Source organism: Patiria miniata, unplaced genomic scaffold (genome assembly GCF_015706575.1).
Source record: "Patiria miniata isolate m_02_andy unplaced genomic scaffold, ASM1570657v1 HiC_scaffold_5, whole genome shotgun sequence".
NCBI classification, from domain to species: Eukaryota; Metazoa; Echinodermata; class Asteroidea; order Valvatida; family Asterinidae; genus Patiria; species Patiria miniata.
This window is the reverse complement of record NW_024037072.1, coordinates 37,193,499-37,215,260: the sequence shown is the minus strand read 5'-3', so window position 1 is coordinate 37,215,260 and position 21,762 is coordinate 37,193,499. Positions and strand designations below refer to the sequence as shown.

Sequence of the window (21,762 nt, the reverse complement as noted above, 5' to 3'; positions counted from 1 at the left end):
GATTTAAATCGGTGATATAAACCAAGCAACCATGATTAATCCTTGGTCCCGATGTTATTCTTTCCCCCGATAGTGTTGCTACATTTACCAAGTCGTTCCCGCAACACACACAGAATTTCAGGAACATCTCCAACTTCTCTCGAGAAAAACTGGAAATTTTCCCTGGCGAAATCAAAATCTGGTGACCTTTTCGTTTCTTGAATCGTTTTTATTTTGCCGAGATGGGGTAACCTTTGAGAAGTTTAGCCCCCCCCCTCCCTGCCCCGAGCTCCAATCGTCGTCAGGAAATATTTGACAGTCTGTTCACGTCCTATCGTCACGGATATTTAGCCCAATAAGACGTGTCCGGGAATTGGGCTAAAAAAATTAGGCGAAAGGTTGCATAACGTAAAGGGCTTGAACAAGTTCAAGTTCGAAGAAACCCCCAAACTAAGAGATTCCGGTTGTTTATAATAATGTCAATGTCAAAATTTTAAAGCTCATCACCTCAGGTTTAAAGACTGCTGTATAAGTCTATTTGATGAAATCTGTGGGGGAAAATGCGCGCATAAGATCATAATGGTATAGCTATTTTAGATATTTCCTCATATTATCAATGACTTATAGAGTTTGTTAGAAAGGATATATGGATAAATACATGACACAGCGGCCATTTCTATTTATGCAAATAAAGTACCCTTCCAAAACAACTTGCTTGGTGTCCACCCTTCTTAAATATGCTTTGTATGGCCAATATAGAACATTTGGTGCTTTGGAACGCAGGTACAGTCTGTCTCGATTTCATAAGCCGCGCCACGGACTGCAGTGACCAGCAGTCGCCCATTATTAGGATTACGTCATTAGCATTCTTTCGTCTGATTCGCAATTCTAAAAAAATTGTCCAAGCTTGCGCTGGAGGCAATAATGCAAATAGCGTGTTTAGAATACGTGCACGTATATTGTTACATTCATGCCTCACTGATCACTACGGTGAAGCGTGCTGGGCTGCATCTTAGACTCGTTGTTTCAGTACAGCGTTGACTGTCATTGTGCTCCTCACGCTCACACATACACTTTCACTGTACTATTTTGTGCATTGCCTGTAATTTAATTTGGTAAAACTTTGAGCTTAGTTCTGTGGGTTTATATTAATTTAACATGTGTGTTAGTGGTTGGTGTTGACATGTCACACAGCCACTTGTCTTGCACCAAGATCAGCGCCAAGTATGAGCACAAGGTATGTCTTTATGTTGCATGTTCGAATCATATTTTCATTCAAATTGTACTATTCGTGCAAGACATCGATTAATATTGCATAAAGATCTGGTATACGTGCAGTGACATTGCGTTCGCACGTTTAAAATCCAAATTTGCACGGGAATAAGTAAGGTACGTGCAGTGACATTGCGTTCGCACGTTTAAAATTCAAATTTGCAAAGGAATAACTAAGGTACGTGCAGTGACATTGCGTTCGCACGTGAGAAATTCAAATTTACCAAGGAATAAAAGTTAGGTACGTGCAGTGACATTGTGTTCGCACGTTGACAAGGAAAACAGTGGGCGTGGCCATAGTATCCGTTAATCCCAGAAAATTTTGATTGTTCAAACATTTTTGCAAGCTGAGCGAATAAACTCTTTATCATGGGCTGGAAAACACTTCTTATTTTGAGGAATCTGTGAAGAAAAATTAGTTCGTCACCTGAAACGAAGAACTCCTTAAAATTAACTAAATGTTGTAAAAAAGAATAATAAATCGCACAATAAACTTGACAGCTATTTATAATTACTAGTTTTTCAAGCCGGGTTGCATTTCAGTGGAAAGTTTCCTTTTCAAACTCTTGTCCCTGAATTTTTAAATACCATCGCTATACTTTACACCTGTACTTTCAATTTATAACTTTTTTTTTACAATTTAAAAAAAGAATGGGGACATTGATGATAGAGAAAACTTGTGACAGTGTCTCCTTCATTGTCACATTGATCTCCTGGTTTACAATCTCCACATCCTGGGGAAAAGTGGAACCTTAACATTTTATAAAAGTATGAACAATCTGGGGAAAAGTGTATAACCAAGAAATAAATTGGGATTTTGTAAAGTTTGGAGGGGTGCAGAGGCAGCTCGCGTGCATTGTTAAGCAGCAGCGCAAAGCAGCCAGTTGCTTAGGCTAGGAGTGTGTGATAGGGATAGTGTCTGGTTTAGGGTCAGGAATTCGATTTAAATTCGGTCTAATACCATCGAGATTCGAACGCGTTTAGAACGTAAACCTCTATACCGCGTTTTATCGTCTTTTCATTTTGGTGATTGAACTTTCTCTGAACAAAATCCAAGCCAAAATGTGAAAGTAAAACCCAATTCAAATACATACCAAGACCTATAGGTCTTATTATCATTTTCGTATTACGTACGTACATGATGTTATCACGTTCGCATTTGATAATATAATTCAGTTTTTATCACGTACGTATGCAATTATATTGCGGACGTACATTTTGTACGTAATATACTATTATTACGTAAGTAGGTGATGATAAGTGCATACGCAATATAATCACGTCCGTACGTGTTTGTATTTCGTATGCAATTGGCAATATTACGTTGGTACGTTATATTATGTGATCACGTACACAATAATATTGCATACGTAATTATTGCGTACGCAATAATATTGTGTAAGTAGGCCTGCATAATATAATATTTTCACATATGTATGTAATAATAAGTACGTTTTTGATTTCGTATGTATATTGCGTAGGTACTTAATATTATATGATCGCGTACGTACGCAATATTATTGCGTACGTACGTAATATAATATTGTCACTACGTAATTACGTACGTAATATAATCACGTTCGCACGTTATTTAATTACATATGTGCCCAATAATATTGCGTATCTAGTTGTACGTGATGTATGATCACGTACGTACGCCCTATATTCATCACTAGTTCACTATAATACGTATCCGTATGTAATATTATCGTGTGCGTACATGATGATTTAACATACGTGCGTAAATTAATATTATCACCTGCTTACTTGATACTATCGTGTTCGTACGTAATACATCCGTACTAATAAAAATCTAAAATAAAAATGTCAAATAAAAATCTTCCCCTCTAGGTCTTATTAAATTCAAGGTCATTTTTTTATACCGGAGAAACTTTACCCACGCGATTTCGTGAACCAATACCATGCTCCGAATAATCATCGGCAAACAAATCTAGATAAATGTTAGCAAATGATAGGGCCTATATTAGGAGCAAGCACAGCTCGCTGCAATCATGCGCACATAGAGCCTGAAAGCAGCGCGATAATGGGTGGGGATGGGGGAGGGGGTTGGGCGTTAACTCGACTTATTTGTCATGACATAAGGTGTAGGAATTGTAAACGGAATCGGTTTCCGTTCATACCCATATAGGTAATCTTCTCTCTTTTTTGGCTTGAAAAGATCACACTTTTACATAGCCTTTACAGAAACCCCAGAGAGTAGGCTACCTAAAGTATTGAATTCTACCTAAGCCACCATATCCTAAAAGTTTCAGAGTTTTTATGAAACAGATTAAATAAGACTAAAACGCAGATTGCATGATGATCGATGAGACTGTGCCTTCTGCCTTGTTAAATAATTTTATTCCTGAAATTGAAAGTACTGGTGTATTTTTGTCGGTATCAGAAATTTTGCTTTTAAATTGAAATTTGATTTCATAATCGTTTTGTGATATTTGAACGATCCACTGGAATGGTGCCCGGAGACATAATTTCTTTTTGATTGTATAAAATGTTCACGAGCAGGCACGATAACAATCATTTTCAGGTATACGTGCAGTGACATTGCGTTCGCACGTGAGAAATTAAAATCTGCAAAGGAATAAGTAAGGTACGTGCAGTGACATTGCGTTCGCACGTTTAAAATTTAAAATGTGCAAAGGAATAAGTAAGGTACGTGTAGTGACATTGCGTTCGCACGTTTAAAATTCAAATTTGCAAAGGAATAAGTAAGGTACGTGCAGTGACATTGCGTTCGCACGTTTAAAATTTAAATTTTGCAAAGGAATAAGTAAGGTACGTGCAGTGACATTGCGTTCGCACGTTTAAAATTCAAATTTGCAAAGGAATAAGTAAGGTACGTGCAGTGACATTGCGTTCGCACGTGGAAATTAAAATCTGTAAAAGGAATAAGTAAAGTACGTGCAGTGACATTGCGTTCGCACGTGAGAAATTAAACATTTGTAAGGGAATAAGTAAGGTACGTGCAGTGACATTGCGTTCGCACGTGAGAAATTAAAATCTGTATAAAAGAATAAGTAAGGTACGTGCAGTGACATTGCGTTCGCACGTGAGAAATTAAAAATTGTAAAAGAATAAGCAAGGTACGTGCAGTGACATTGCGTTCGCACGTGAGAAATTAAACATTTGTGGAAATTAAACATTAAAGCAAACTTAAGGTCAGTGACGTTGACATGTCAATGTCGCTTCTAAGGGATATCCTCTTCGGTGCATATTAGTAGCGCCGACTTCCAAGAGGCCCCTTCGTGCAAAGGACTCGAGAGACTTCTGGATTTGATATGAGAACTTGAAAAGTCAAACTAGCCTTGAACCAAAAAACTCAAAGAATTAAGCCACTCAATAAATAGCCATAAAGAGAAAACTGGAAGTTAATAATTAGCACTTAATACCGAAGGAGTTCTTTGTTAAGATGACGATGTAAACGCGCGTGTGTTGGAAATGAAAGATTTTTTGTTTAATCTGGGATTAACACCGTCTGTAAAAGCGCCCATTGTCTTCTCTAGAATTGCTAAATGTGTAGTGTGAGCATACAGTGAGGGCACAATATAGAGACTGTGATCAAAAAGATCATACATTATACTTATATAAATTTATAGATTTATTGAAGAGATGTTTATGTTATTGTTCGAGAAAGAGCTTCACTTTTGATATACCTCAATTCATGGCAGAGAATGAAGTGTGTATATTTCCATTGTAAATGTTGTATGTTGAAAAACCAGGGAATTTGGTTTATTGCTGCTTTGTGTGGACTGCTTTCTATGTGTGGCGTGATTTTATTTCGTGTCATTTTCTCTGCATGTTGTCAAAGGAAAAATAAAAGGTTTTTAATTCAACTTTTGTTTCGGCTCACGAAAATGACAGCTCGTATGTGTACCGCAAAGCAGACGTTGAAAGAAATAATACTTGAAATCAGTGTTACTTTTTTTCTCGACTGCAATACTTCGGGGGGAAAACGGTTTCAAAGCAGCAACGATCAGAAACGACGACAATACAAAATGTAGGCCCTACGCCAAAATCTACAGCGGCATTGGAAGAAATAATAGCCGAAATCAGCGTTACTTTTACCGTTATACATAAGTGCCTATCCGGAAAAAAGTTGCTGCTATGACGAAAATGGAAAGAAATATAACCGGTTTACCCACAAACTAAACTGAGAAAACGGTTACGGAAATATTCAAAGCAACGATCAGAAACGACGAAAATACAAAATGTAAGCCCTACGCCAAAATCTCCAGCGGCATTGGAAGAAATAATGGCCGAAATCGGCGCTACTTTTACCGTTACTGCAGTGCCTATCCGGAAAAAAAGTTACTACGAGTATGACGAAAATGGAAAAGAAAATATATGATTACCTACAAACTAAAAAGAAAACGGTTACGGAAATATCCAAATCAAAGCGACGATATACAGAAAATGATGAACATAAATTACGGCAAAAATTAACAGTAGGAGCGACAGAAATAAACACATGAAATCGGTGTAAATTTCGAGGAAATGCAAAAATCGGCTACCGTACCGTAAATTATGATCGGCAGTAACCGTTACAACGCTTCCAACAGTCGGAAAGCAACGTTTTGCAAACTGGAAAATTACAGTAGAAAAACAAAATGTTGGAAATTACGGCAAAAGTCACAGCTGTGTTTGATTTCAAACAAATTACCATCTCGAACCAAAACAAAACCCTGTTAAAAGAAACGTTACGAGTATGACGAAAATGAGAAAAAAATCAAATCGGTGTTACACACAAACTAAAAAGAAAACGGTTACGGAAATATCCAAATCAAACGACGAAATACAGAAATTGATGAACAGAAATTACGGCAAAAATTAACAGTAGGAGCGACAGAAATAAACACATGGATTCCGGTGTAAATTTTCCAACTTCGAGGCAATGCAAAAATCGGCTACAAATACCGTAAATTATGATCGGCAGTAACCGTTATGACGCTTCCAACAGTCGGAAAACAATGTTTTGCAAACGCGAAAATTACAGTAGAAAAACAAAATGTTGGAAATTACGGCAAAGCACAGCGGTTTATTTGATTTCAAAAAAAAAATACCATCTCGAACAAAACACAAACTGTTAAAAGAAACGACGGGATTTACAGCAATTGGAACAGCATTTTCCCGCAGGAATAATTATACGGAAATAACGGATGTTGCTGCACATAGCGAGAACTTTTCCTTGAATAAAGTTATGGCGGCATTTAACAACGGCAAAATAATCACCATCTCGAACCAAAAAACCTGTAGTAAAAAAATGACGGATTTTACAGCAACGTAAATTAGTAGGACTAAGTATTTTCGCCTATAAAAATAACGGAAATTGCTTTAAAAGAACTTATGGCAAACAATTGTACTATTGTATATGAGTAAAATAATGACCGTATAATGGCTATAAGACGCACGATGCATGTTTTCTATTAAATTTGTTTACGTTGTTGTAACTGTTTATGCATCATTTATGCAAGTCCGATATGGAAATATCGGCAGGGTATTATGATTATTAAGTACTTTTTATTCCCAATATGTTACTTATTTGGTAGTCTGCTTTGACCTTTGATAACGTAAGTCCGATCATCAAGCATCGCCTTGGAATGAGACTTGGCAATCAGTGCACCATTAGTCAATGAGGAAAGCAGAGCTTATACGGCCAAAATAATAGCGCTGCGGGTGATGGAATGGGTGATGGTTTTAAAATCATCGTTCTATGACTTTCAAAATCAATTTTTTGTGTGCACATAATTAAATGAGTGTGCCACACTTATCATAAATTTCCAAAGGAGTTATTGTGAGACATGCGACACGTTTACAATCATATGCAGCACTATTATTTTCCTTGTTAGATTTAGGTATAGGGCCAACGTGTAACCCTCCTCCGCTGTCAATGTAAGTCCGATTCAGAAGGATCGGCAGGTATTATGAAGATGGCATTTTTGTTATCTTAAGGTCATAATGAATTTCTTCAATGTTCATATACAGTGCGTGAGTTATTACGCGGTTTTCAAGGCAACCTGCCATTATCAGTGTTTGCACATTTGTGTGTGCATTATAACAAATAATTGTGCTGCTTTAAAAGCAGACAATGAAACTTGAGGTAAACATTGGAAACATTGGGTAGAATCGTTAATTTACATTGTGTCATTAACCGTGACAGGTTACAGGTAAGATAAGACGGAATTTAATACATTTTCCCGCAGAACTACCGTCACATCTTTAAATTCGTCAACGAACGGAAATTGCTACACAACTTCGAGAGGTATATCTTCCAAAAGATTACTTGTGGCAAAATCCAAGGTATGTAATGTGAATGAGTCAAGTGTAATGTAAGCAAAATGCTTGTCGAAAAAAAAACAGGGATGTAAGACATGCGACATGTTTACTATTGCATGCAACATTTCTTCATGTTCTTTTAATTTTGTTCAAACTTATACATCATTTTTGTAAGTCCGATTTCGAACGATCGGCAGGGACACATAATTATTATCAAGGTATATTTTGTCAGTCTGTAACTCATTTGGTAGTCTTACTTTGACGTTTGATAATGTAAGTCCGATCATCCAGCATCGGCTTTGAATGAGACTTGACATCAGTGCTGCAATATTTGAGGAGGTAAAGCAGATATTACTTAGTACTTGGTTGGTTGCCTCCTGAAAACGTCCTCTTGGGATCTTGGCATACGGCCAAAATGACAACGCTGCCGTAGTGGAAGAGACAGCTTATGCCTTGAATGATTGACAGTTTCAATGTCATCGGTCTATGACTTTCAAAATCAAATCTCTGTGTGGATATGAGTATACCGAACTTGACACGAATTTCCATAAGAAATTATTATAAGACATGTGACAGAATACAGTCAAATGCAACATTATATTGTCCTTGTTTTTAATTTGTAAATTAGAGTTACATGTAACCCTTCCTCCGTATGGTAATGTAAGTCCGATGTGGTAAGATCGGCAAGGATAAAGATGGCATTTCTTCATCTTAAGACCATAATGGATTCCTTTAATGTTCGTTTACAGTGTGGGTTATTTTGTGGTTTCCAAGACAACCTGCCAGTATCAGCGCGGAATATTTGTGTGCATTATAACAAATAATTGGGTCTGTTAAAAAAGTAAAAGAATGGAAACATTGAGGTCAACATTGTAAACGTTAAACACGGGTAAAATCGTTAGTCTACATTGCGTCATTAACCATGACATGTTACAGGTAAGCTTAGACACTTAAGACAATTACTGGCTGCATTGGAACGTTTTATGTTTCACTTCAGTAACAATGAGCCAGGCCCAGTGTCTTCGAACACCTGTTCACTAAAAGCTTTTATCAAAGAAAATGAGGGTCGAAAGGTTCAGACAGACTGGATGAGGAGGCTGCTTTGTTAGGACGAAAAATGGACCCTCCGACAGCCTCGTCACACCGTGTGGATCGCTCTCTGTGTGATTTTATTTCGTGTCATTTTCTCTGCCTGTTTGGTAAAAGAAAAATGTGAAAGGATTTTAATGCAACTTGATTTGAGCGCTATACGAAAATGGCAAATCGTATAATACATGCAGCAAAGCAAGACGTTGAAAGAAATAATGCTTGAAATCAATTCTTCGGGGCCAGTATCAAGCAGCAAAAATCCGAAACGATGAGAATACGAATTTGCGACATCTTCAGCGGTATTGGAAGAAATAATACCCGAAATCAGTGTTATTTTTTTTTTACCGTAACTACAGTGTATATCTACCCGAGTACGACGAAAATGGGGAAAAAATCAAATCGCTGCTACCCCAAAACAAGTTTTTTTTTAAATCGGTTACAGAAAATCAAAGCAACGAAAAATTAAAATGACGAAAAAATAACGGCAAAAATTAACAGCGGCGGCGACAGAAATAAACAATTGAAATCGGTGTTAATTTCCCTACCTTTGACGCATGCACAACAATGGCAACATATGCCAAACAAATTGATCGGCAGCCAGCAACCGTTACTAAACCGCTTGAAACAGTCGGAAAAACGAAGTTTTGCAAACGGGAAAATTACAGTAGAAAAACAAAATGACGGAAATTATGGCAAAAATCACAACAGTACGTATTAAAAAAAATAACAAACTGTTGAAAAAAAAATTGACGAAAATAACGGAAAATTGTTGCACATTCGAAAAGTTTGCTTTCAAAAAGACCTGGCAAAAACAGTTGTATTAAATTTTTTTTAAGTAAATAATGAAAATTGAAAAAAAAAACGTGTTTGGGCGCAATCGCTTTAATCTCCATTGTGTCATAAACCATGCATGACTGGTTACAGATAGACTTAGACATAATTATTGGATGCGTTGGAATGTTTCACTTCAGTAACAATGGGCTAGGCCCAGCTGTTTTCTCACCCCTGTTCACTTAGGAATGATTCGCAGCTTTCATCAAAGAAAAGGAAGCATCTAAAAGTTGAGACAGACTGGCTGAGGAGGCTGCTTTGTTAGGACGAAAATATCTGACAGCCTCGTCCTGACATCACACACACAAAGTCGAGGAACCGGAAGCAGGGAGGAGGACCGACAGATGAACGGATGACCTGCTTGCTGGGCTACCCATTACTGACTCTTGAGGTGAGTTTACATGCAGTACTGAAAAGTATACTGCAGCAGGTCAAATAGAATTAATAAAAAAATGAGTGAACTGGCGATCTTTTGATGTTCTCCCACACAAAGGTAAAGAGTGCTGGTAAGGGAGCATTGCTTTGTTGGGTTAATTCAACGTTTTATTCCCCTTTCTGTATTTTAGAAAAGGAGCACCGACTGGCTGGATGAAGAGGCTGCTTGCAGTCGCTGAGGATGAGAGGATGTAACTCCAATTTGAAACCATCTCATCAAGACAAAACCGAGGAACCGGAAGCAGGGAGGAGGACCGACAGATGAACTGATGACCCTGCTTGCAGGGCTTCCCATTACTGATTCTTGAGGTTAGATATAAAAAATACACTTGAGAAGTTGAACAGGATGGAATCAAATGATTTTCTAGCCATCTGTGATGTTCTTCCATAAAAAGAGAGTGCTGGTGGTAAAGCATTGCTTTGTGGGGTTAATTCAAAATTTGTTTCCCTTTTTTATATTTTAGACAAGGAGCACTGACGGGCATAGAGCTGGCTGGATGAAGCGGCTGCTTCCTGTCGGTGAGGGTGAGAGGATGTTACCCCAATTTGAAACCATCGCATCAAGACAAACCCTAGGAACCGGAAGCAGGGAGGAGGACCGACAGATGAACTGATGGCCAGCAGTAAACTGCAACAGATGGTTATTAACTTGACAGTAGATTTTAAGACTCAAGTCATAAAGAGTTTTAAATAATTTCAGAAAGTGAAAATTAATTTAAGATGTTGGAGAAATTTCACAAATTTAAGGCCTCCATGCATGCAAACACCGAAAAACAGTTGACTTTCTCTCCATTCTTAAATCAAATGGAAAAATTATGGAGAAATGTTTAACTTTTGGAAAATGTAAAGAATCACTGAGAATAACTTCTGTTCACCTATGTGTTGGAAGATGTAAGGAAGGTTAAAGACCCCCCCCCCCCTCCCACACACACACCAACCCCCTCTTTTTTCAAAAATTAAAATTGAAATGGTTATTTTTTTTCTATGGAGATATTTCTTTTATTGCATTGCAACAGGTAACTATAGCACTCAAAATACAGTTGCGTTTATCCGTTTATGATATATTTGATTGCACAGTTTTACTGATAATTAACTTTATTTTTCACTTTGTGTTTATTGGTGGTTTTGCATGTCTTTTCATTTTATTAATTGTTTAATTAACACAACAAAAGGATAAATGCAATGTATACCGAGTGCTGAACTTGCCTCATATCAAAAATTGTATTCACATAATAGCTAAATCAATAAAAGACAAAGAGTGCTTACAATACTTTAAATCAATCATCTATGAATGTTGATTTTTTTTTGGGGGGGGGCTGTTTCCTGATTCCTACTTAATTTATTGAGTCGCAAAAAAAAAAAATTCAAAGAAACCAGCTTTACCCTGTTATTGCGTGCTATGCACCGCAACCCTATAATGTTCTTACTTTTTTTAAAGGTATATTATTTTAAGCTAAAGTTCAAAAATGTCTTAATTGAATTGCTTCAAAACAAATTAAAACGTTTATTATTATTATTATAAGATGTTGCTATTAGTTTCTACTGACCTATCTTATACCTGACTTTGTTAGTCAACTGAGGGCATTTGACCAATCAACGGCGGTTGCTCTTTAAATCTCACCAATCAAATCACTTTGACTGCCACAGATCAGCATTGGGTGGCCCTGTCATTCCCATTATACACTCAGTCATGATTGAAATGGAGTTGTCGACAGAACAAGTGGAATCAGGTTGCATTGGGAGAATTTAATTAATTGTTAATTTACGTGTATTGTTAATTTATTGTATTCTAGAATCCATTGTCAGTGTTTTTTGTAAGGAATTGGTAAAAACGTTGGTATGTCAATCGGTTGTAAAGAATAACAAAGAAATAAACTTAAAGAAATGAGACCCTTGGTAGATTGTCATTTATTGTTGCCTTTTGTGCGTTTTTTTGTTTCAGCGGTAACAAAATCAAATGAAAGTTAAAAAAAAAAAAGTCGACTGAAATGACGTTTTGAATATGGCGATTGGGGACGGGGTGCACACATGATATTATGATCAAAGAACATAAAATATATTTGGTTTTTGTATAGGGAATATTCATGCTTTGAAGATATGTAGGCTATTCCGTGCTCTTCAAAAAATGGATTTTTTTTTCTCCCAACGGATTTTCGATTTGACTGTTTTGTTTATTATTGTCTAGCAGCCAATCAATTGACATATTTGAAGAAATAATTCAACTAAACGTCGGTGGATGTTCCGCTTGATGTGTCACTCAAAAGTGAATAACGTTGCTACTAAGCAATAAAAAAAACCCAAATTAAGATAAAACTCAAAAATGGCATGGGGAACTATTATTAACCAAGACCAAAAAACAAACTCCAAACGTTAAGCAAGCGTGACCAATAGTGCGAAAAGTGCTGTTTGGGCCCAAGTGGGGATTGTTCATTAATAATAAGCGGATATCAGTCGTCCCCCCCCCCCATGTAAACTCTTGAATTGAACAAAAAATAATGCATCATTTGCCTTCAATGCACCCCTTGAAAAATGTATGAGGTTAGTGACGGTGCTACGGGGGAGGGGGGCCCAAGTTTTTCCTCCCCCCCCCCCAGTTTGCTCCCCCCACCCCCGCTTTCTCCCAACACTTTATGTTTAATTTATTCACTGTTAAGATTGATAAAATGTGGACACATAACTTTCTTAGGCGCAAACATATTTCCTTTTTGAAAATCAGCACTTTGTCGTTTTTGACGTGGAAAGATTTTTTTAAAAATAATTGATATTATTATTATCAAAACATTGAAGGGCATTATGCATTCTATTCACAGTAGCTGATTTGGAGCGGGGGAGCCGGAGCCTGGTTACGGGGGTTGCCCCCCAGCCGTCAGATGTTATAGCAGTACAATGGGGCAAAAAAATGCAAAGGTTCCTGAGTTTATTCTCAAATTGCCTTAGAATGCAGGAAAAAGAATCCTGTGTTTCAAATTGCTCCGGAGGCATGTCTAGGATCACCCCCCCCCCCCCCCAAGGGCGGATCCAGGACACAATTTTTGGGGGGGCCAAAAAAATTTTGGTACCCCAAAAAAGTGGGTCAAAAAAATTACGGCGTGGGGTTCGGGGCCCGCTTAAGGGCCCCGAAAATTTTTTGGATTCTAGATGCTCTGTGGTGCGATCTGAGGCAATTTCTGACCACTTTACCAATGTTTTTTGAGGAAAAGATGGTGGTGTGCTCATTGCCTGCCTTTATTGCGATGTCACATAAAACAAATAAAAAAAATTTTGGTCCCCCAAAAAAGTGGGTCAAAAAAATTACGGCGTGGGGTTCGGGGCCCGCTTAAGGGCCCCGAAATTTTTTTGGATTCTAGATGCTCTGTGGTGCGATCTGAAGCAATTTCTGACCACTTTAACCAATGATTTTTGAGGAAAAGATGGTGGTGTGCTCATTGTCTGCCTTTATTGCGATGTCACATAAAAAAAAAAAAAAATTGGTTTCGTTTTGGGGGGGCCATGGCCCCCTTTGGCCCCCCCCCCGGATCCGCCCTTGCCCCCCCCCCCCCTTAGCAGGGCACGCCTTCATTAATTTTAGTGGTGCAAATGGGAAGTGTGTTTTCTCTTTGTACACATTTTCTACTTCATATTTTCCACTAAATAGTGGATGCATAATATCCGAACCTGCTTACTTTTTAAACACCATTATTCTCAACATTTGAATCTATTCCACGTGAACAACTTGGACTTCACTGAGGAAACTTTTGTGGACTCTTTAAGCAATCGCCGCTTGAGTTACATTGCCCTGTCTCATCCCCTCAATAATTAATTGTTTGAAGACATCGTATACATCCTAAAATGCTGTTGTTATTCGTTGAATCATTTATTACTCTATTCATCACTTCATTTCTCGATTTAGTCATCTTTTTTATGTTTTTCTTCAATGAAAATCTCGCTCACATTACACCCGATTCCCCTCACACATGGCCATTTTAACAACAACAGCAAACAACACCAAAAAAAATATCTCCAGGGCAAATTCAGGCACTCTAAAGAAAAAAAAGTTATCGTTTCGGTTCGCGGTAACACCATGTCCTGCTTATTATCAACTTTCGCTAAGTAGTTTTTGTTCTGATAACTACTTAGCGAAAGTTGATAATAATCAGGACAAGTTTTTGTCAGAACTAAATATCTTCTAGGCAGTATTTATTACCACATGGTGTTACCGCAAACCGAAACGATACTGATACTCCACCATGCAAAGCCTCAAATCTTATATGAAAAAAAAAGTAAGGGGTGCAATGCAGCTGAAGTATTACGTTTATTTCAGCGAATTTTCTGATTTATTAACCTAATTTGAATTAAAGCAGAAAGATTGCGGGTAACACCATATGTGGAAAGTATACATATGGTGTTACCCGCAATCTTTCTACTTTATCTCATCCGCTAAGCAAAGCTTCAAGTCATATATTAACTTGAATTCACGCCCCCCCCCCAAAAAAAAACAACACAGCGTCACAGCGCCCGCAATCGTTAACTAAATTCATTTGAAAATTTGTCCCCCTGGTTTTCCCCCTTTTATATTTCACTCCACCTTGCGTCAGCGTGTTGATTTGAGAACGTGGGGATGTTCCTATACAAAACATCCTTTGGGTTAAACGTGGAGAGATAGAGGGCCATCCTCCCTATATCCCCACCCTCGGGTTTACGACCCTGCTTGATTGACCCTACGCAGGTCTGCGTCAGTGTTTATGATTTGAAAAGCAAAACAAAATACAATTTGTCAAATGTGTATTGCCAGTAAAATTAATGAACAAGGTGAGTTATAAATAGCGACATCTCGAAATTGCACTTTTGGAGGGAAGCAAGAAAGAGGTCTCAAAAATAATTCCTTTCTACAATGTAAAGTTGCACTGCGGGGGAGTTAGTGCAGTTGTTCCCATTTCCCCGACCCGGGGGGGGGGGGGGTACTTGTCCTCTGCCCCAAGGTTCATCGTGTGAGTGAACATTTACTCGTGGTTTTTTGTCGATTATTTAAAGAATACAAAACATGTGAGTCGAAGTTACCCTCAACAACGCCCCCTTAAAAAGAGGAAATTTCGAAAATGTATTGATATAGAGGATGAACCCCAAAAAGTCATCCAAAATTAATGAGTCGGTTTGATCAAGTTTTGAACTTGACACTGCCAGTGTGCTAGTCTTGATCCGAGACCGGCTTGGATTTTATTCCCCGCCAAACGGTCCCTGACAAGCGCGCCAAAGCTGCGCCGCCGACTGAATTTCTTTGGGAACTTTGGCACCGCTACCCAGAAAATTCCGAGTTTACTTCACTCTGCTGTATATTCAAGCTAATACGCGCGCGTGAGGTATGCTCGGAAGTTTCTGGGTAGCGGTGCCAAAGTTGCTATGACTGGATTTGATTAATCGTGGAGTTTACCGTGCTTGGGACCTGCTGAAGAGAATACAATCGGGCAAATCCAGTCAGTGTCGCGGACAAAGTGGGAATCTGCGCAAAGTTGGAATTCCCACTTTGCCTGGCTGGGCAAACTGGGAATTCCAATACTGCCTGGCAAAGTGGGAATGAATCAAGATGTTATACATGAATCCATTCGTATCCAAGTTGTAATTCAAAATGATTCCGATTTGCCCAGGTCCAGCAATAGCGCGATGTGAGAATGTTGCCGATGATCACTTCAGGCACCTCCCCTTAGATTCTAGAAGGTTAGAAATAGACCTAGCCCGTTCCAAAATATTGTCACTCATCAACTTGATTCCCACTTTGCCCAGGTTTGCTACAGCGCAATGTGGGAATGCTGCCCACAAATTGTCAACAGATACATTTTAGTTAGCATGTTTGCTGGAATAAATGTTGGATGTACAACTGCATTCCCACTTTGCCGCGCAGTATTTGAATTCCAACTTTGCCCTGGGCAAATTCCGAATTTGCCCAGATTCCCACATTGCGTGTGGTTGCATTATGAGTTGGGATTTTTCAGCTTGCGTCAATATCCCTGATATTAATGGCTGACTGAGAATCATTAATGATAAGGCCAAAAAAAAAGTCTTCGGTTTCTGGTATGCGCGCGCGTTGCCGTAGCCATGCGCGTCGGCAAAATGAAAAAGTTTTTTTTTTCAATGAAAGATGATGTCTCAAAACCGCCAAACTCAGTGTCGTCACCTTTAAGTTCGATGAGGGGGTGACTAAATCAGACTGGAAAAAAAACCTTTGAAATAATGGAACACCAGCAACCGTGCAATCGTAACTGGGCGGGGTGGGGACGGCCCATTGCTGATAGCAAAATCACAAAAGCTCGACATCAATTTTGAGCTGGATCAAAGACTTTAGATTCTTAATTAATAAGATGGACGTTAACTCACGGCGACCCATCTGTACGCTTGGTATTGATTATTACTGGCAATCTTCGGCCAATTGAATGAATCATCACATTATTTTAGTAGCATGCCCAGGAACGACGCGCGAAGGAGTCTTTATATTAAAACTGGAGGTTCGTGTCTGTTCAAGTGGTGAATCCGTGTAAATGGAATGAAGTTTTCTTTGAGAAACCGCGCCTTTGACACAAATAGGTCACGAAACAGAAGTGGAGCTCCTTTGGGCCTCAAACGGCCACATCTTCTAATAGTTTTGCCGCGGGATGGTGTCATGTTAAAGCACCGCAAATTTGCACCCAAACACAGTGGGACATCTGCCGATTCATCTCCAGGGCGTCACGCAGATTCAGCTGAGCCACAAGATGTTTGATTCATACATCACCTTTTATCTTATATCCGTCTTTCTCATGCCTCAGGCAGGCCATCCCTTTATGTTTACTTTTCCCCCGTATCTTGTCTCATCTCACTTACATGAGATGGAAAACGCGCAAGATAAAACTATCCTGACGGCCGACCATCAAGCCCAATTTGCAAAAACGTCCAGTGATTTCTGTTCCCTTTTACCCAAGCGATTTATTATACTTAACCGTTTACGGTGCAAAAAGGCAACTACAAGTTGTGATGTATGGGATTCGACATCAATACCATAAGGATATAGATAAGGGAGATGGGATATTTGTGAAATTTGCTTTTCCAGTTGATCATTTTTGAAAGCTTTACAGAGGGAGAAGACATTTAGGCAGAGCACATCGGGGAGACCTTTTGGCCTCTTCTGGACGATGAACTTGCGGTGCTCTGTAAGCGGGCTGAACGCAGTGTTCTATATCACATTAACAGTGTCTTTGTCTAAGTAGGCCTAGGGAGTAGGGTTTTGAGTGTTCGAGTAAGGAGGTGGGGAAACTCATTGAAATGTTTAATCTGGGAAGGAAATTCTTCTCGGTTTGTACCTAATATCTTTAAAAAAAAATTACAAGTTAGGCCTACCCCTCAAAAAAACTAAAACGTGCTCGTTCCGTGAACAGAGCCAGTCAATAGGGACAGCTCGTTTAAAGACATTAGAAAAATGTGCAATTACCCGGAAAATTGCCAACCGATTTTACGAGAAAATGTTTGCTCTATTAAAAATATAGGACTAGTAGCAATTATTCTGGATAAAATAATACAAATTGGAAGAAAACAATAATTGAAGTGAATACCCGGTGAGGGTGAGATTTAAGCGCCATACGAAAAAAATACTCACTTTCAGAATCTACCACTTCGACTTGGCGTCCTCAATGTCGATACAGCACTGGAGACGGTAGCGGAAGGCGCGTGCTGCGGCCGAAAGCCTCTGAAGAAATGCAGGATCACCTCTGATGTCATTGCACACCTCCTCCATCGTTTGGCGCAACACACGATCGAGGAGATGTGCAATGACATCAGGGGTGATCCTGCAATCCTTCAGAAGCTTTCGGCCGCAGCACGCGCCTTCCGCCACCGTCTCCTTACATTACATGAATGAGCCCTTTAAGTATAAAATCACGAGTACCGCGTGTTACGCCAAAGGTGAATCACGATTTTTGGTGTTTTTTTTTGTTCACAGCGTTACTGTCGCGCTCGCTAGCTATGTGACATCAATAAAATAAAAAAAAACGCGGTCCCCTGTACAGATGGATTGAAAAGGCGGCTGCATTATTTTGCGAGCTTCGACAATTAAATTGTCATTTATATTAATGGATATGAGACCGAGGATTCTTCCAAAGCGCACAGGCGTTTTAGCCCGAAAGCCTAAAGAAACGTCGAGGGAGAAGACGAAGACGTGAAGATATTACTCAGTTTTAAAGGTGGGAGGGAAACACAAGAGAGCAAAAGCCACGGAATTAGGCAGGGACTGAAAACCCAATCGCATTTGGCCTCTGGCGGGAATCGCACCTGGGTCACAGCGGTGGAAGGCGAGGAAAATATCTCTGCGACAACCTGAATTGCCCAGGTAATGTTTGGTAAAGGGCATATAGGATCATTTGCCTTTCATGCATTTTGCTCGTTTCCAATGAAAGTAAACACCACTCAAAATCCAAAGAAAACCTGTTCAAGTTTCAGCTCAGTGGATTATACACTTTTCGAGAAAACATTGAAAAACCACACACAACCTTTTGATCACGAAATCTGCTTTCGTCGATTTAGCACTTCTCTTTATTCTAAAAATTATTTCATTGCCTGATCGTTGGAATTACCTACATTTTCTTGATTTCTCCTAAATGACAGCAAGCCAGACAGAATAATTTCACAGGATGTTTTGTACTAGTACGATCTCAGTGGCGTAGCCAACGGGGGGGGGGGGGGGGGGGGGGGGGGATTGGGCGTGGGGGGGGGGGGGTTGGCGACCGCCCCCCATGAAACCTTGTCGCCCCCCACTGAGATTTTGAGTTTCTAAAAAAATTATCATTGATCTACATGACGCCATGGGCGTCAATCCTGGGGGGACAGGGGACATGTCCCCCCCCCCCCCCCTTTTGAAGGGTGGGGAACACAATATCAAATGTACCCCCCCCCCCAGATTTTTGAACTCGTGTCTCATTTACAGGACCCTATTATGTACTACAATGTATTTTTTGCTTAGAAAATATTGGTTAAAGTGGTCAGAAATTGCCTCAGATAGCACCACAGAGCATTTAGAATCCAAAATTTTTCCACGCCTAAAGCTCAGAATTCTGGTAGCTGATTCAATGACTCCAACCTCGAAAACAATGTTCAAAACATTTTCTTATGCCTTTAGCTGAGAAAACCTCGAAAATTATGTTTAAAATATTATCTTTTGTGCTAAGATAATTATTGGTTAAAGTGGTAAGAAATTGCCTCAGATCACACCACAGAGCATCGAGAATCCAATTTTTCGGGTCCCTTAAGCGGGCCCCGAACCCCACGCCTATAGCTCAGAATACCGATAGCTGATTCAATGACTCCAACCTCGAAAACGATGTTCAAATAATTATCTTTTGCTAAGAAAATATTACTTAAAGCATGGAGGAAAGTGGTAAGAAATTGCTTCAGATCACACCACAGAACATCTAGAATCTATTTTTTTGGGGGGCCTTGAGAAGCGATTGACGCCCCTGCATGACGCCCCCATGAAATGTTCCAGCCCCCCAGCCCCCCCCCCCCCACCCCCCACTGAAAAATTCCTGGCTACGCCACTGTACGATCTTTAACCAAAGAAAGCTTTATGATAATAGTTCGGTAGGTTATACTTTTGAGATAAATGCATATTAGCAAACTATATTAACGTTGATGCGAAATGGTCTTCGTTTTGTAAGACTAGTGCAACCTTGTTTTTAAACCCTTTCAAGTATTTACAGGCTACCCTTGGCCGCCCTTAACTGCATGTGTTCCGCTAAACCCAAAATTTAACCCTCTCAAATATAACTCAATTTGAATATGTTCAATTAAATTATGCGTGAAAAATTCATTTTTTGGGGTGAAACAGTATAGCTCCGAAAATTCGTCACTGATACCACGGTTTTACACCTTTGCAAAAACAAATGGAAATTAATACAGTGGCTTGAAGCTTTACTGATGTGACGTTTACAAGTTAGTTCAAAGGTTACTGCGTATGGACGATGACAAAGGAATGTCTCATTTTAATATAGTTTGTCAGTTTACTTGAGTTTGGAAAACACGCGCGTTACTTTTCATGGGTCAGTTGAATGGCTTGTCTTTTGCGCCTCTTGGTCCCCCTCCAACCCCCGAATTTGGGAGAATGTAAAGAATGGTACTCTTGTTTTGTTTTGTTAGAAACCATTGGGTACCCCCTTCCAGAAAATGAGCTCCCAGTGCCCCCTACAAATAAGAATAATAATTTAATAACTTCATTTTACTCTGCGAAAACTGGTAACAATGCTCTCTTATATTTGCACAGCGTGCAAAATCACTTTTTTTCGAGTGAAGATATATTTCCAAACGGCTGAAGCTATAGGGACCAGACGTTTTAGAGTGAAATTCAGTCAATCGAATAAATCGAGTCTTCATTTTTGTCAGAGTATTTTTCAATCTCAAATAAGAGTTATTTTTGCTCTAAATCGTCTGGTTCCTGATTTCAGTCGTTGGAAGTAAGAGAGTGTGGTTAACGAACGGTGTTGGCTATAACGTTGGGCAGAAATAAAAACCGTCCCTTTGTGCCGACGCCTTCCCACCCACCCATGGGCGTCGCGAGGGGGGGGGGGGCAAGGGGGAGGGTACACTTGCCTGTCCCCCTTGGAAAACGAAAGAAAGAAAGACTTAAAAGGAAAAAGAGGTGCCAGGCCATATATAATTTGATGGGGGGAGGTAGGGTAAATGCTCCCCTGCTCACGCTCGGAAAAATGATAAATTGAGAATATAATGAAAAAGTTAAGGAATTTTGGGGGAAAATTTGCTTTGCCCCCCCCCCCCCGGAAAAAATCCTGGCTACGTCCCACATCCCCCACCCCAACCGTAAAAACAATTTTTTGATGCTTAAGATTGCATGCAGAGTTCAGCATCATGCCCTGGAGCCCCACCCACGCACCCCAGGTTAGGGCTGGCCTTTGACACCCTGGCCTCAATCCTATGCTTCTGCTATCTATATCGTACAACTCTTTGAACATTAAAAAAACAATGGAAAACGAAACTGCAGGCACTATTATTTTTCCAAGAACGTCAACCCCAACTTGCCTCCCAACATACGGGTCTTTTTTTTTCAAATAGTAAAAATAGCATATTTATTACTAAGCATCCTTATATTGCAGAAAATGCTTTCAGTAAAATAATTATATCGATAGGAAATATGCTGAGAGAGATTTTACGTTGGCCGACCTACCTGTGCGGAACTGTCGGGAACGCAACCTGCCGTACGAAAGTAGGCGGACGCCACCGTACCGGTAGGGACACAGATCCGGAAACTGTAAGCCAGGTGCGGATCAGAATCGTTTCGTCACTGAATAACTGACGCGGAATTCCTTGTGCAAGATCGACAAAATCAATGAGGATGAGTGGCTTTTATACAATGAATTTCCGACACCACGTGATTCAATACGACGTGTTTTGCGCACGCGTGCGCGCCGCACGTGGGGGCGGTTGGCATGAATGAAATTGATTGATCTGGGAGAGTTGCCAACTATTTCTTTTCTCTCTGATTCGTCTGAACTTTGAATTAATTAGCTGCGTAGGAGGGGCTTCGACCGGTGACATTAACTAACTTTTAAGTTGGTAAACCACGTGAATATAAGTCGGGAGTGCGCACCGTACTCATGAGACATGCGTGAAAAAAGAAAGAGACCCTACTTCGGGGATTCTTCTTGAAAGAGAAACAGTAATTAATTGTGCGCGTACAAATGAAGCGTTTGTTTTTGCTCCCGTGAGGGGGACATTGCAATTTAATCATGGAGGCCTATACAAGGCCTTAAAATTCTCACAGGAACGTGGACATAAAGGAGTGCAGGCGTCAAGGAACCGGCGCCCTTTCTCCTGGGACTATTTTGCAAGACTTCAGTGCAGACAAAATAATGATGA

The 21,762-nt window shown here is 39.7% G+C and overlaps 1 long non-coding RNA gene across 2 annotated transcripts; it reads left to right on the top strand.

Annotated features, from left to right (window-relative positions):
- The first annotated feature begins 1,008 nt into the window (after positions 1 to 1,008).
- LOC119741930 lies at positions 1,009 to 11,789 on the top strand. Of its 2 annotated transcripts, XR_005272791.1 has the most exons (4): positions 1,009 to 1,216; positions 9,617 to 9,853; positions 10,029 to 10,206; positions 10,362 to 11,789. It is a non-coding gene; the product is annotated as an uncharacterized LOC119741930 (long non-coding RNA). The 2 variants fall into 2 exon arrangements; XR_005272790.1 differs by lacking the exon at positions 1,009 to 1,216 and having other exon boundaries at positions 9,073 to 9,853.
- The last annotated feature ends 9,973 nt before the right edge of the window (positions 11,790 to 21,762 follow it).